The sequence below is a fragment of the Lissotriton vulgaris genome, chromosome 5 (genome assembly GCF_964263255.1).
Source record: "Lissotriton vulgaris chromosome 5, aLisVul1.2, whole genome shotgun sequence".
In the NCBI taxonomy this organism is placed as follows: Eukaryota; Metazoa; Chordata; class Amphibia; order Caudata; family Salamandridae; genus Lissotriton; species Lissotriton vulgaris.
This window is the reverse complement of record NC_141693.1, coordinates 779,656,740-779,672,379: the sequence shown is the minus strand read 5'-3', so window position 1 is coordinate 779,672,379 and position 15,640 is coordinate 779,656,740. Positions and strand designations below refer to the sequence as shown.

Sequence of the window (15,640 nt, the reverse complement as noted above, 5' to 3'; positions counted from 1 at the left end):
ACAAATGTATTTTGATTAGGGTGGCTAAGGGCAGGATATACTCTCAAGTACCGATCCACAAGGACTTTGACGAGTATTTTTAAAATCAGTGCCCAATATGGCCGCTGGGAGATAGGAGGAGAGGCGAGTGGACTCCCTATCAGGGTTCAGTAGGGATACTAGAAGAGACTCTTGGAGGGAAGCTGGGAGCATGCTGGTGGTAGGAGCATGCTGGTGGTAAGGGCTTAAGTGTACACCTCAACTAAACGTGGGGCCAGGCTGATCCATAACCAATCAGAATATTCAGTTGGAAGCCTGTATAAACTTGACTGCTTATTACACACACAGTCATGTATTGCTTTCTTTACCTCAGCCACAGGGATGAATTCACAGAGCTCCTCTCGTAGCACAGCACTGATGGTGGGCAAAGGGAGGGGGGTTAGAAAGCATATAATTGTGCCATGGTGTGGAGAAGAAGGTGCCTTGTATAGCTCGGCATAGTAAAAGCTAAATGCTCGTAGTATAGCTGATTGGGAACTCAAAATTGGGCCTGTGGCTGAGGGGATTTCTGTAATTAAGGAAGTATGTGTTTCCAGTCGGATCAGCCATGCCAGTAGATGATTGGGTTTATCGTCCACAGCATGCGGGCTGTGCATTCTGTAAAATTATAACAGCGGAGACCCAACCCTGGCTAGGGTGCTATCTTCGTCCACTGTGACTATGTCAGGCAATGTGGAAAAAGACGTTTCAGTATTTACAAACTGAATCAGCCACTGTATTAATGAAGTTGCTCCAGTAAAACCTTTCAAGAACAAATCGAAGTTCCAGACGTCAGCCCCATGGTAATTACAAACCAAAGCAGAATATCACATTAGATGCAAAAAGCATGAAAGTAGATGGCTAAGAGCCTATGATGCGGAAGATCTAGTTCAATATAGAAGGGCCCTGACAACATATCACAGTCAAATCACGATGGCAAAAAAAGATCTATTTACTTCCAAAGCAAGGAAAAGCTCACAACTGAATCAAAAAATTATTTTTAAAATCAATAAATCGTTCCTACAACCAACAGTAATGACTAGGAATATCCTCTCCTCCTAAAATCGATAAGATCAGTACTACAACTCATAGTAATTGCAAGGGATATCCCCTCCTCTCAACCGTTTTACGATAAAGAATCAAAATTATTTTAGGAGAAAATAGGTACCATCAATCAGGGTACCCCCAAAACTGCCCTCGCCCCCCTCGATGATGCCTTGATAGGTAATATTCCCCTGACAGGACCATTATTGACAGCTTTTCAGACTATTACTTTATCTCAGTCTTGACAGGCTATTTTAACCTGCAAATCAGGATCTCCACATGATCCTTGCCCTCCCAGTGTACTTCATACCACTGTAGATTGCAATAATCCAGTGACCAATGAAATTGTGAATGTTTCATTGGCTACGACTGTAGTCTCGCCCGATTGGAAACTAGCAGTGGTTAAACCACTACAGAAAAAGCAGCTAGCAGATCCCACTGTCCTTTCAAACATTCGTCCAATCTCACTATTCCCGATTTTAAGCGAAATCACTGAAAAGTTGGTCAATAACGAACTTACTGCGTTTTTAGAGGAGGTAAAGATTCTAAACCCACTGCAGTTTGGTCCCCATCCAAGACGCTCTACAGAGTCAGCCATGTTAGAAGTTGTACACATGGTGAAATTAACACTCAATGCAGTGAAAAATGCAGTGCGGATTTTATTAGATCTATCAGCCGCATTTCATATCATCTTCCGAGACATCTTGCTGCAAAGACACAAGGACTGTGGGATTTCCCAAGGAGCATTGGCTTGGATGAAATCCTTCCTTTCTGACCGCAGACAGACAGTGAAGCTAAGAAATTTTTTTTTTATTTTAAAGAAAAACCTGTCACACCAGGGGTACCCCAGGGCTTTGCGTTCAGCCCTGCATTATTCAACATCTATATGGCCCTTTGATCTCAATGATCACCTTCGTTGGTATTTAATCCACATCTTATGCGGACGACAATGAATTTTGACGTTGGATAAAGGTTCTGAGACCAATGTTGAAAACTGTGTAACTGAAGTTATTTGGTGGATGCACACCAACCATCTCAAGTGCAACACCGATAAATCGGAGATAAATCAGATTTTGCTCCTCAAGAAGTCCAACTCCTTTGACCAAGCACAATGGGGGCCTAATGCTATTACCCCACTACCTCCTTTGGTGGAGGTTGTGAGGAACCTTGGTGTAAAATGTGATGCTTCCTCGTCATTCCGCCCACAAGCTAAAACAGTAGCACTGAAATTTGTTGTAATATCTCCCATTATCGGCTTGAAAAACAGTTCCTTTTACCTTGATAACGTTTAGACTGGACTATTGCAATAGCTTGTAGGCAGGCTCTTAAAAAAAAAACCTGCAGAAATTCCAAGATGTGAAACACTCTGCGGCCAGGCTGGTACTTAAACTCCCTCAAAGCTTCTCTGCATTAGCAGCCTTAAAAGTACTACACTGGCTGCCAGTGCATAAAAGAGTCCTTTTTAAAATCCTCATGTTGAATTTCAGAGCATTTAAAGGACTCAGACCAAAATATTTAACTTACAGATTCACCCACTATACAACCTCAAGGCTGCTTAGGTACTCGCAAGCCAACCTGCTCAAACCACCTGCACACAGACTTAAAACTCGAGGAGGTAAATCCTTTACCTTCTTGCATACAAGAGCCTGGAACCTACTCCCTAGGGAGATGAAATTCATTGAATCTGAAAGAATCTTTAAAGAGCAGCTCAAAACCTGGCTTGTTGGCATCCCTAATGATCTGTGCTATTCACTCATTATCTGATGCTTTTCTACTCCAAGTTTCGATCAAGATTGATTAAAGCTTATACAGTCATACTCACTGCTGCTTAGTACCAGGATGCTCCCTTGGGAGTGGCACAGCGCTATACAAGTACAATATTCAATTCAATTCTACTAAAGCAGCTTGTTGTTTTTTGGCATCTATAACGGCATGGTGTGTCATGTAATCAAGAAGGGGGCAGTTATACAATACAGTGAACTGCCTCATCTGCATCTCGTATGGCCCTAGCAAACTTCCTGCGAACTCAGCTATGTTTTTAAAGCTGAAGCCCTTAGCACTTTAAAGGAATCCCACTCAACAGCATGGCTGGTGGATGTGCCATGATTTTCCTCAAAGTACTGGGCTATGTGGGTTAAATGAGTATCACAAAATATCGGGTCATCCAGTGTATCTATGGATAACCTCCAGATTGGAATCGGCAGGTGAGGAGTACCCCACTTGATGTCTACTACATGTGCGGCACGGTTTGATATCACACGACACAAGTATTCTGAGTGGAGAAGTTGTGGAAATAAATCCTGGGAGCACATAAAAAGGTCTACATGGAAGTAAATATTGTGTGGGGGATAATGAGAGTAAAGGCATAGGTGTGGGTTATGGGCTCTCCACGCATCGAGAAGGGACCACTGTTGTGCCCATTTAGAGAACTGTTTGGAATGTTGATGTGCTGGGGCATGAGGGAGAGAGGTGTGGAACGATCAAGAGAGACATCAAGTACTTTGTAATAATTCCCACCTAGTATCCATAAGGTACCTACCCATTGGGCTAAGACTCTTGATAGAGTCGTCCAGAATGCCTTTTGTTGGGAGTTTTGTGCATAAATGCTACCTAGAAGGGCAGTCTCACAGTCTAACCGGCCCTCAGCAAGTACGCATCTGCTCTCTTTATCGATGACCTTGTTTTGGGTCTGAAAGGGGATACACAGGCGTATCCAGAGCAGTGGACCCCAGGTGTTTGCAGAATATGCCATGCTGTGGACCGTAATTCTATGTCAGGACCGGAGGCTTCGGATTATGCTTTTCTCTCTTCGCTGTTTAATCACATAAAACCACACAGCAGCCAGAAAAGCATCAAAACTTGAAAATTTTCCATTTGTATTCCAAACACAGGAATAATCAGAACAAAAACATCATAATCACATTTTCTTAGAACCACAACTCCCATCAGTCCAACATTTGGTAGTCCTTTCTTAGTGTCCATAGAGCCGAAGATAGGGCGTCCATCTTGTGAACTCCTCCTCTTTCTTCGCTGCTTCGCAGCCAGTTAAGTGCTATTTCTCCCTCTCTCTCACAGATTTGTGTGGGGGTTTTTTTTTTCCTTGTGTGGGAATCCTATATTTATATAGGTTGGTTATTTGTTATTTGGCGGGTTCTGTTGGGTTTTTCCTTCTACAGAGCCCCTTCATCGTGGGGACGCCTTCGCCCCTTACGCGATGTCCCCGTGTGTTCCGCGGTACCTATATTACCGCTAGAGGGCGCCGTAGCGTCTCGTCTGCCCTAGCGCGGTTCCGTCTCGCTGACTGGAGCCGCGCTGGGGAGCAGGAGTCGCGCCGGAGCCCTGTTGCCGCCTAACCCTGACGCCCTTCTTGGGTTGTATTGCCCCGAGTCTGAACGCCCCGTTGAGGTCTGTATTGGTGGTTTCGACCGCGCTGACGCCTACGGGCAGGTTTTGAGCACCTTTTCTGCAGCTTTGCTGCCGCTGGGGTGGTACCCGCTTAAGAGCGCTGGGAGGCGGTGTGACCCGGTCTCTGTGAGAGGGTCGGCGCGCTGTGAAGGCTGGTGCTGCCTTCGTGACTGCCAGGTTCCGCCGGCATACAAACGTTGCTAGCCTCCGGTTAGCCCATATTTGGCAGGTTCTACGCCAACAAAACCCTCAGTTTCTGGTAATTATAGCTGCGCCTTAGGTGCGTCATGGCTGAGGGGTATTACGTCAAGGAGGAAGAATCTCATCAGTACCTCCAAGACGATGAGTTTTATGCGGCTGTAGATCAGTCGATTTACCGTTGTGTTCAGGAGATTGTAGGGCCCATGGAAGACAGGCTATCCGCCCGCATAGTGGAGGTGTGCGCTAAGTTGGCGCCAGGCCTTGCAGGGTCGCCTGCGGCTGACCCTGGGCAGCCTCCGGCGGCCAAGAAGGTTTGTAGGGATGCAGGCCCTGGAGGCGCGCAGGGCGTGGACAAGGACGCCTTCGAGCGCCTACGGGACGCTTTTCTGGCTAAGGCGACCGTGCCTGCCCCTGTGTCGCTCCCGCCTCAGGTCCCCTCAACATCGGCTGGCACTGCCCCTCCCTCCCCGGGAGGTTTCTCCCCTACGGATACGGATGAGGAGGACGGAGATTCCGTGCGGTCTTGGCGACTGTCCACATCCGCGGCGGAGTTACCCAAGGACACTTCGGGCATGCTCGACCAGGATGAGATAATTCATCCGCGGTCGGCTGCTTGGGCACCTGGGGACAAGGTCGCGCAGTTTGTGGCGGGCCGCCTCCGCAAGCCCTTAGAAAAGGAGGCGCGCAGTTGCCTGAGAGGAGAGTGTCCCCGTCCTACTCTGGAGGGTAAGGTAGCTATGACACCAGAGTTAGACTGGAAGATGGCCACTTTCATGGCCAAGTTTGTTAAAGATCCCCGTAAAGGTATCGATCGTTCTTGGCGTTCATGCCAAGACAAGCTACTGGAAGCCATTGGCCCGCTCACAAAGATTCTTGATATGGCAGAGGAGGCCAAGGTGTCGGGCACCCCCATATGCCCGGAGGTTTTGTCTAACTGGGCGCAGAGGGCCGTTATATTTTTGGAAAACGCTAACTTCGCCCTCTCAACGGAACGGCGACGTTCTCTACTAATTAAGCTAGACCCCAAGTTGGGAGATTTGGCCTCCTCAGAGGCAGGCGCTGTCGCGCAAGGGGGTCTCTTTGGAGAACCGTTTATAAAGGAGATGGGTAAATTCGTTTCTACATTCACCTCATTGGACAAGGCCCAGTCCACTATCAAAAGGGTCTTCCACAAACGTTTTTCCCGAGGGGCTGGTCGTGGCAGGGGCCTCACGACCGGCTGTGGCGGTCAAAACCAACCCAATAAAGGGCAGGGCTCCGGCAGAGGAAACTACAACACCTCTGCAAACTACAACAATTTCTATCCGACGAGGGGTCAGCGCTTCCGAGGACGTGGAGGCTTCAGAAATGACTCCGGTGGCAACAATTCCCACGGTAAGTGTGATCCCTGCGGATCAAGTTGTGATTGGGGGAAGGTTGGCATGTTTCCCACAGGCTTGGGCGGCTATTACGACGGATGCATGGGTCCTTCAGACCGTGCGGGGGTTCCGTATAGAGTTTTATGATCAGCCGCGCCAGCTACAGCCGCCTCGTCCCATAACCTTCTCTCAGCCAGACGTGCTGTTGATCGACGAGGAAGTCTCGGCGCTGTTGCGCAAAGGGGCTATTTGTCGAACAAAGCGTCACCCCGGGGGTTTCCTAAGCAATATTTTTCTCGTGGAGAAAGTGGACGGAGGCAAGCGGCCAGTCATCAACCTCATGGAGTTCAACGGTTGGGTAGTGTACAATCCCTTCAAGATGGAGGGCATCCATCTGTTGAGGGACGTGCTGCTCCCAAACGATTGGATGGTTCGCCTGGACCTCAAGGATGCGTACTTGGTGGTCCCCATCCACCCGCCTCACCGCCGTTTCCTCCAGTTTTGCTGGAAGGACATGGTCTTCGAGTTCAAGGCCCTTCCATTCGGGCTTTCCTTGGCCCCTTGGTGTTTCACCAAGCTCTTACACCCAGCGATAGAGGTCCTGCGGAGTCAGGGGATTCGGTTGATCGTCTATCTAGACGACATTTTGCTGATGGCCCAGGACCCGAGCAGGTTGACCGCTCATCTATCCCAGACAGTCTCCCTGTTGCAGGGTCTGGGATTCATTATCAACGAAGACAAGTCGGTCTTCACGCCCGCCCAAACCATAGTGTTCTTGGGCTTCATGGTGGATTCTATACACACGACTCTCAGTCTTCCGTCCAGGAAGATGGCCAAAATCAAGCACGAACTGCGACAATCTCCAAGTCGCACACCTCTCTCCGGCAGATTGCCAGAGTGGTGGGACTCCTCTCGTCGTCCATTCAGGCGATTTTTCCGGGCCCTCTTAATTACCGGGCCCTCCAACGTCTCAAAGCGCATCATTTGCGCAAAGGGCTGTCCTACGACCACCTAATACCTCTATCAGTGGAGGTCAAGGAAGAAATGTCCTGGTGGCTCACCCACATGGAGGCGTGGAACGGCCGTGCAATCTTCGGGTCCGTTCCGGACTTGGTGATAGAGTCCGACGCCAGCAGGTCCGGTTGGGGCGCCCGCTGCGGGGTTTTCTCCACAGGCGGCGCTTGGTCATCCGACGAACAGCGGCTTCACATCAACTGCTTGGAACTTCTAGCAGGATCCTTTGCCGTCCGTTGCTGGACCAGAGATTCGGTGAAGTCTTGTGTCCTTCTACGAATGGACAACGTTTCAGCGGTTCGGTATGTGAACCATTTGGGGGGTCCGCGGTCACGAGCGCTAGCGGATCTGGCGAAAGACTTTTGGGACTATTGTCACGCCCATCAGATCTCGGTAACGGCAGAATACCTTCCGGGACAGGCAAACCAAGTTGCGGATTGGCACTCGCGATATCTACGGGACTCCAGCCTGTGGAAGCTGGATGTTCAGGTGTTCCACTGGCTGACAACGTGTTGGGGTCCATTCTCCATAGACCTGTTCGCGTCCCGTCTGGACTTCCAGCTGCCGAGATTTTTCAGCTGGAGACCAGATCCTCTGGCGGAAGCGACAGATGCGTTCCTCCAGGATTGGAGCCAGGAACGACCGTATGCCTTCCCGCCTTTCTCCATGATAGTGCGGGCCGCGGCCCAGCTTCGCCGAGAGATGGCGGACGTGGTGATGGTGACACCCGTGTGGAGGTCGCAAGTATGGTTTCCAGTTCTTCCGGAACTTTCCTGGGATTTTCCAATCCTACTCCCCCGGCTCCCTCGTCTTCTCCTCAATCCGGACGGGGACCCTCACCATCTCCTCCAGGGTTCTCTCCGCCTCATGGCATGGAGGCTTTCCGGAGACGCTGGTCGCTCCCAGGCCTTTCGGAATCGGCTGAGCGCCTTTTGTCCAAAGCCTGGGCAGGTAGCACTGCAAAAAGGTATAGATCGGCTTGGACCAGGTGGGTTCGTTGGTGTCTTCGACGGGACTTGGATCCCATGGTCGCAGAACTCGTTCCCGTCCTGAATTTCCTGGCGGAATTATTAACGGCCGGCTTAGCATACCGGACTATTAACACGATACGGTCTGCCATTTCAGCAGCTCATGAAAAGTTGAATGGAGTGCCGGTCGGGGAGCATCCCCTCGTCTGTCGACTCCTCAGGGGAGTGCGGCTTGCCTTACCACCAGAACCGCGATACTCTGTCCTCTGGGACGTTAATGTGGTATTAAACCTTTCCCTTTCTTGGCAGCATAACAAGTATCTCTCATTAAAGGAATTGTCTGCCAAACTGGCTATGCTCCTCTGCTTGGTGTCATGTCGCAGGGTGTCCGACGTGCGCGCCTTGGATATCACGGCGAGAGCGTTTTCTCCAGATGGGGTTACCTTTACCGTGGGCCGCCGCACAAAATCTGCTACAAGGTCTATTTCATACCCAGCTTTTGCGGACGTCCCTAAGTTGTGTGTGGTACAATGTCTAAAAACGTATGAGGATGTCACAACAGAACTTCGCCCTCCGGGCGAGCGGCAGCTTCTGATTGCGTTACGCAAACCTCACAAGGCGGTTTCTTCCCCCACTATAGCCCGTTGGGTGCGTTGGGTGTTACAGGAAGCTGGTATTGATACAAAACAGTTCGGAGCTCACTCCGCAAGAGGAGCCATGGCCTCCAAAGCATTCGCCCTTGGGGCACGTTTAGAAGACCTAATGCGAGCTTCGGATTCCACCTTCAAATGGTTTTATTTCAAGCCAGTGGTGGATATTGCAAGTTTGGTGGTTAACAAGCTTTAAACAAGCATAATCCGAAGCCTCCGGTCCTGACATAGAATCGAAATTTGCCTAGCTTAGTAACGGTAAGTTTCAATTCTATTAAGGACACGGAGGCGAGGATTATCCCACCCATACCTCCTGCGGAGATCCCGCCCGTACTGGAGTAAGTAAATCGTTTTCTGGATTACATTCAGGTTTTACTGTTCTTTTTTGTTACATGTCAATGACTTGCTATAATGCTTTGGATGATTTGCTTTCAGGCTTTACGGGTATGGCGAAGCTCACGTTGTTCTTTTTTCCGCCAGGAAATGATGGTGCGAAACAGGATCGTTGAGACTTTGGCTTGACTCGCGACGAAGAAAGAGGAGGAGTTCACAAGATGGACGCCCTATCTTCGGCTCTATGGACACTAAGAAAGGACTACCAAATGTTGGACTGATGGGAGTTGTGGTTCGAAGAAAATGTGATTATGATGTTTTTGTTCTGATTATTCCTGTGTTTGGAATACAAATGGAAAATTTTCAAGTTTTGATGCTTTTCTGGCTGCTGTGTGGTTTTATGTGATTAAACAGCGAAGAGAGAAAAGCATAATCCTCGCCTCCGTGTCCTTAATAGAATTGAAACTTACCGTTACTAAGCTAGGCAAATTTCGATTCTCCATCACCTACTTAGGCGTTGGAGTTCATCGCTAGTGAGATGTGTTTCCTGTAGGAAACTAACGTGTGCCTGCTGTCTTTTGATATAAGCAAATACTGAGTAATAGTGATGTGCTGAACGTAATCCCTGTACATTTAAGGTGATAAATCATATGGTGAGTTTAGTGGCATAGGGAAATGCCAGTTATGTGTGGGGAGGGATGAGGGAGTTGTAGTCAGGTACCCTTACCAATTATCCTACACGAAGAGTGATCACGTGTCGCTCATGCAATGCAAATAAAAACAGCAGTTAGCAACTACATCCTACTTCAGTGACAGTATTCCCTTATCTGCTGCGCACAGACAGATTTGGCAACAGGCTATGCTGCCAGCCCAATAAGAAAAGATAGCCAGCTTCGTAGTATGCTTTGGCCTCAGATCTTAGACTTCAGCAAGTCCCTGCACACAACCAACAATGGGAAGCCAAGCAGGACTTGGCTACTTATATTTAGTTTTTTTGAATTACATATATATTTTTCATATTAGTACTTATTTATTATTATTTACAGATACGTTTTTGGGCATTTGAAGAACAATTAAAAGACCTGTCGGCTCTTACTGGGCCTGCTTTGTCCCTGCAGTGTTTGCAAACCTGAACCCAGGCCAGAAAACCAGCAGGGGGTACCAACAAAGGTCCGAGAGCCATTGCTTGAAGCCTGTGGACCTAGGAAAAGGTTTTCTAATATTGGATGCTCCCTTTTTCTGTAACTTTTGTTTTCTTTATATGGGAGATTTGCCTCTGCCCACTTCCCTAATGAGGCAATGGGGTTAAGAGATTCTCTCCCCTGTTCTGTTATGTCTTGTTCAAGTTTTTTTTTTGCTTTTTCAACAGGGTGTGGGGACTGCACCTTGTAATGATGGTTGCATGATAAAATGTTCTGTTCCAGTGAGCCGATCGTTTCCTTTGAGTCCACAAACCCAGCTTTGAACCTTAGGTACAAAATGGACAATAGGAGCAAAAGACTTGTCCAACCGGGTGGGCTTTTATTTTTTTAACTTAGGTCTGCAGACAGCAGGGTTGTGGACTGTCCTTGGATTAGCAGTCCAGATATCTCTAACTTTTAAACCTTACAAACATACCCAGCAAATGTTTTGCAATGCTTAATTCTCAAAAGTATTGAAAAGGTTTACACCAAACCAAACAACGGCACTGTCCTCAGTAAAGGGCTATTTTCATGCCAAGCTTGGGATAATTCTGTTCGTCATTCTTTTTGGTGGTGTAGAGCTAATATTCCTTGGGAGTTACAAGCATAGAAACGGTTTGTTTGACTATCCTCCCTTTCTGGTGTTTCCCATGTTGATGTATATGGATGAAACTCCAAAAATCAAGAGGAGGCCAAAAGGGTAAGTATCTGCCAGGTGATTTGAAGAGCTGTAAAACTTTGCCAAAGTTCTCAGACTTTAAAAAAAACTTTTTAGCAGATTAAAACATGTATGCCCCTCTTTAAACTTCCCCTACCTCCAAACAGTTATTAGCAAATTAATCCTTTTTTTACCCCAGTACGTAATGAAGCCTCCTTGATAAATCTGCACAGATCTCAAAATACTAAGAGTAAGCGGAGCATGTAAATTCATAAAGCAGTGCCAAAAATACAGGCAAATAAACAAAATACCCTCTCATCTCTCAAGCTATTGATACCTTTTTAACAGTTTGAAGACTACCTAATATCATTTTTAAAGATGATTTCTAAAAAAAAAAAATACTGAACGATTTACATCAAACCAAGCAAAGGCACTTCCCTAAGTAAAGTGTTAATTTCATGCTAAGTTTGGTCTATTTCAGTTCAGATTTATTTTTTTCCAAGCAAAGAGATAATTTTCCTATGGGAGTAAAAAAAGAAACTTTGCTTTATTGACTCATTCTCTTTGAGAGTTACTTCCTTGATGGATTTGTATAAAACTCAAAATATCAAGAGTAGGTATTCAGTACTTACTAAGTATTGTGTGGAACTATAAAAGTACTCCAAAGTTTTTGGCAAATCAAGCATTTTTTGATCTTCCCTTTAACTCTGTCCCCATGTCAGATCGACATGAAATTTGAGGTTCCTGCACTCACTCAATTTGCTAACAGCCTGCCAAATTACAAGCAGATTCATTAAACATCACAAAGGTTATGGCACATGATAAGGTTTCGCCTGAGCATGCATCTTCAGCCACCCCAACCCACTGGTAGATCTACACAAAACTTACCATACTCACAAAAGTCTAAACATTCTAAATTTCTGCCAAATTTAATATGAGCCCATCAAATAATGTGTCAGTTATTAGCAAATTAACACTTTATATACCCTCCCTCTTTTTTAATTGTACCCCACCCCCTAGCAAATATGAACACATTTCAAGATACCAGAGAAGATCAGCATTCTTAGCATCTGACAAATTTATTGTGAATTTGTCAAACTATGTTAAAGTTATAAGCAAATAAATAAATCACCTTTACAACTGTCAAGTTATCTCTCACTTAATAATCCTTTTAAGCCCCACCAACACATTTTCAGAATGCTAACTTCTTGAAAACCATTAAACAGGTTTACACCAAACCAATTAAATGTATTTCCTGAGTAAAGTTCTGCCGTGCTTTTACACTGATTTCATGCCGACTCTGATACTTTTCCATTCAGTATTTTCTTGTGTATTTTCTTGTGTAGGAGAGAGAAAACATTCTAATGGGAGTTAAAACGGAAAACGTTTTTTTTGACTACCACTCCCTTTTTTCCCGCACCTTGACAAAACTGTAAACCTTGGAATGAAAAACCCAAACCAATATTCAGTTGTTTTTTTTATTGAGTGGGTGAGTTAGGAGGGGGGACGCATTGTCAAAATCTGCCAATTGGTGCTAAAGCTGTTCCATAAAAAAAGGAATAGCTTTTTAATGGCAAGTCCAACTTATTTTAATTGAAGGTCTACCTTAACCATACCGACACAACAGCCCTCACAAGTGTGTAATATAAATATAACAACATACATTTCACTGGTGAGTTTCTGTGGTTTGATCCTTAAACATAACTCACTTTTTAACTGTTATTCTTTTCAGGGAATTTCACGGTCTTTTATGTACTTTACTTGTCTTTAAACCCCGCTGGCCCATGGCTCTAGGCTGTGTGCAGCGGCTTTGGGTATATGTGCCAGCTCTGCTGTGACCACCCAAGCTGCGAAAGGCTCTTAGCCACAGGGCCGGGAGAAGTGTGGGTTGGACACCTCTGCGCCCACATTGCAGAGGCCTGTGCTCCATCAAAGGGATTGGGAACAGGGTCTGGTCACCCACACTACTAATAATTCACAAGTATGGGCAGATACACATGTTAGTGTTCGGGTTTGCTTGTGCCGTTTTTTTCTTTTTACGATGCCTGAAAGTCACAAATTAGAAGTAACTTGAGAGTGTTTATTTATTTTTGCAATTTTTTACAGCGCAGACATGGCAGGAAGGCATCAGAACGCTGCAGCATTAAACAAGGTACAACAGGTTACAGTTACAATAATAACACTCAGACATTTTCAGAGAAAGCTGCAACCAGGACAAATGTCAGGACAAGGGACGTACACAGTTCAGGCATCAATTAAGATGATGGGGACACAAAGTGAAGGTGGATAGTGAAACAAGATACTTAAAAGAGGTTGACTGTCGACCCATATAGGTTTGTTCAAATCCCTAAGATCCACGCACATCTGGATTTGCTTGCCACCATCTTTTGGTGCCAATACTACCAGGGCCAGCCACTCCAAGGACTCCATTTCCTCAATTATACCATCAGCTGTCAACCTCTGAATTTAATTTTCAAGGGTTCCAACATGAGATTTGGAACTCTGCTGACATTATGTACACAGGATACAGCATTACTCATTAAAACAATCTTATGCTCTAAGTCTTTAAAGAGACTCTACCTTCTGCTAAATACTTCAGGAAATTGTAACATTATACCTTCATGTCAACTCAGATCTGTCACAGTTATAACTTCCTCCAAGGCGTTGGGATTAAGCGTGATACCCATGTCTCGCTGGTGACGCCATCCCAACAAGTAGTCCACCAGCCTGGCCACAAATACCTTCCCTACTGTCCCTTTACCTTTTAATTCAACTTTCATGACAATGCATCCCAAAACCTCAAATTGGTACCCTCATAACTCACCGGTTGATACCTGGGGTAGGAAGGGAACTGTCTTCACCTCCAAACACTTTTTCCCTATTTCTGTCCTCCACCACTGCTTGGGGTGAACCAGAGCCAGCAATACCACAACATCCTTACCATTCAGTGTGACGCGACACTCTGGTATGACAATGGGGCCTACATCTACATCACCCAGACTTTGGGTCGATATTCAAATACGATTTATTTAGCTCATCAGACACCATATATCTACTATTTGATCCTGGTCATCCTTGCAAAATCGGGCAAAAAGGCCATTATTCCCATACTTCCAACACATAGAATTGTTGGCATAACATTGGGACTACTTGCACCATGACCAGGATTGCCACAACGAAAACATTTCATCTTAACAATGTTACTTTTAATACCCACCAGTAATTTCCCTTCAGACTTCACCCTTGAAATCTGTACATCATTATACCTTCCACTCACATTGGTCACTTTGGCGTTCATCACCCAATACGCGCACCCAAGAATACCCTCCATAACAGCAATTGCTTCCCTAAGATCAGGATTCTTTGGCAACAACTTTTCGTGAACCCTCACATTGTAAAGAACTTGTGTTTCAGTACAACACTGATCCTTGATTCAAAATGTTTCTCTAACATCTGTACAGACATATCAAAAACATCCCGTGGATCACCTTCTGCATTCCCTAAAGGTTCATTTCCAAGCAGTCATGGATATTTCAGCCTTCGATATTTCCATCTCCTCCATGGCAGAAGAGGTTCTCCCTTTTCAGATAGAAAAGGTGGAAATGGAGGCATGTTAGATGCAGTCATCCTTCAGACAATAATTCACAGGATCTGCAAGAATTAAACTATGGAGGAAATCCAGTGGAGAAGTACAGCCTGAAATGTCCGTCTATAGTACCAGAAAAATAAAATACAGTCACAACACATTCCCAAAGGCTGCAATACCTGTTTATAGTGCTGGGGAGAACGGCTAAAAGGAATATCAGCAGTATGTAAAATAATCCCACCACAAGGGAAATCAGGTGCAAAAAAACAAAACAAAAATACAAAAAGAAATAAATAGGTATCCAAGGTGCGCACCAATAACCCTACGTAACCTCTGTATTAATTCAATCAAATCGCGTGTCACATGTGATGCAATTCTCAATAAAAGAAATGGTGACAAATACGATGTATGCCCAATCCAAAATGCCTCCCTCGATGATGAAGTGAATGTCAACACTGCGTGCCTGCCTCATTCCTGACGTGAACGTCGAAGACAAAATGGCTCACTTGGTGATGTCTAAACTGTGTGCCTCTGACACTTACAAAACAATTGCTGGTAAACTCCACTTCAAAATGGCAGCCCATGTTGCACATCGAAATGGTTCCCTCTACGTCATGCCTCACAACTTTACATAAGTGCTGTGTGTCCCTGATAAAGGAAATGCTGATGCTCCTTCAACCTCCAAGTTGCGTGCCTTGTTGCGGCCGCAGGGCCTAGCCAAAGCAGTGCCAAAGACAATAATTGAATTGCCCCTAAAGTTATAGTACATTCCCACTCTGCCAATGCGGGCTAAACAAAAACTCCATTGGGTTGGTCTTCAAACCAGCAGCGCGAGAGCTGAGACTTGGGTTCAGGAGAGGTTTGTGGCCCGGTGTTACAGTCTCCTCCAATGCAGTTCGTCGCCAGTGTTGTGATAGTCTATCCAAGAAGACACACACGAAAAGGTAAGTGTCCTTAAGGTTTATTGGTGAAAGTTCGACACCACCTTACAGGGTCAGTTCACTGCACCAGCACTAGTCAACAATCGACTCAACTGGAATAACTACAATCCCACATTCCAGATGAAACATACACTTCTAGAAGGATGGACAACATTCCAACCTGACAACATTCCAACCTGACATGCAAAGATCATAACAGAGTTATAGGTGAAAAATTAGTTTTGATTTACTTTTCGTGGATCAAAATGCTTGCTGTAGTAAAACACATTAAAAGAAATTAAAA

General features: G+C 45.8%; 1 protein-coding gene across 1 annotated transcript in view; it reads right to left on the bottom strand.

The window, feature by feature from the left end:
* The window catches only part of SEC31B (SEC31 homolog B, COPII component), a 1,335,991-nt gene that overhangs the window by 991,863 nt on the left and 328,488 nt on the right, over window positions 1–15,640 (bottom strand). The window lies entirely within an intron of this gene.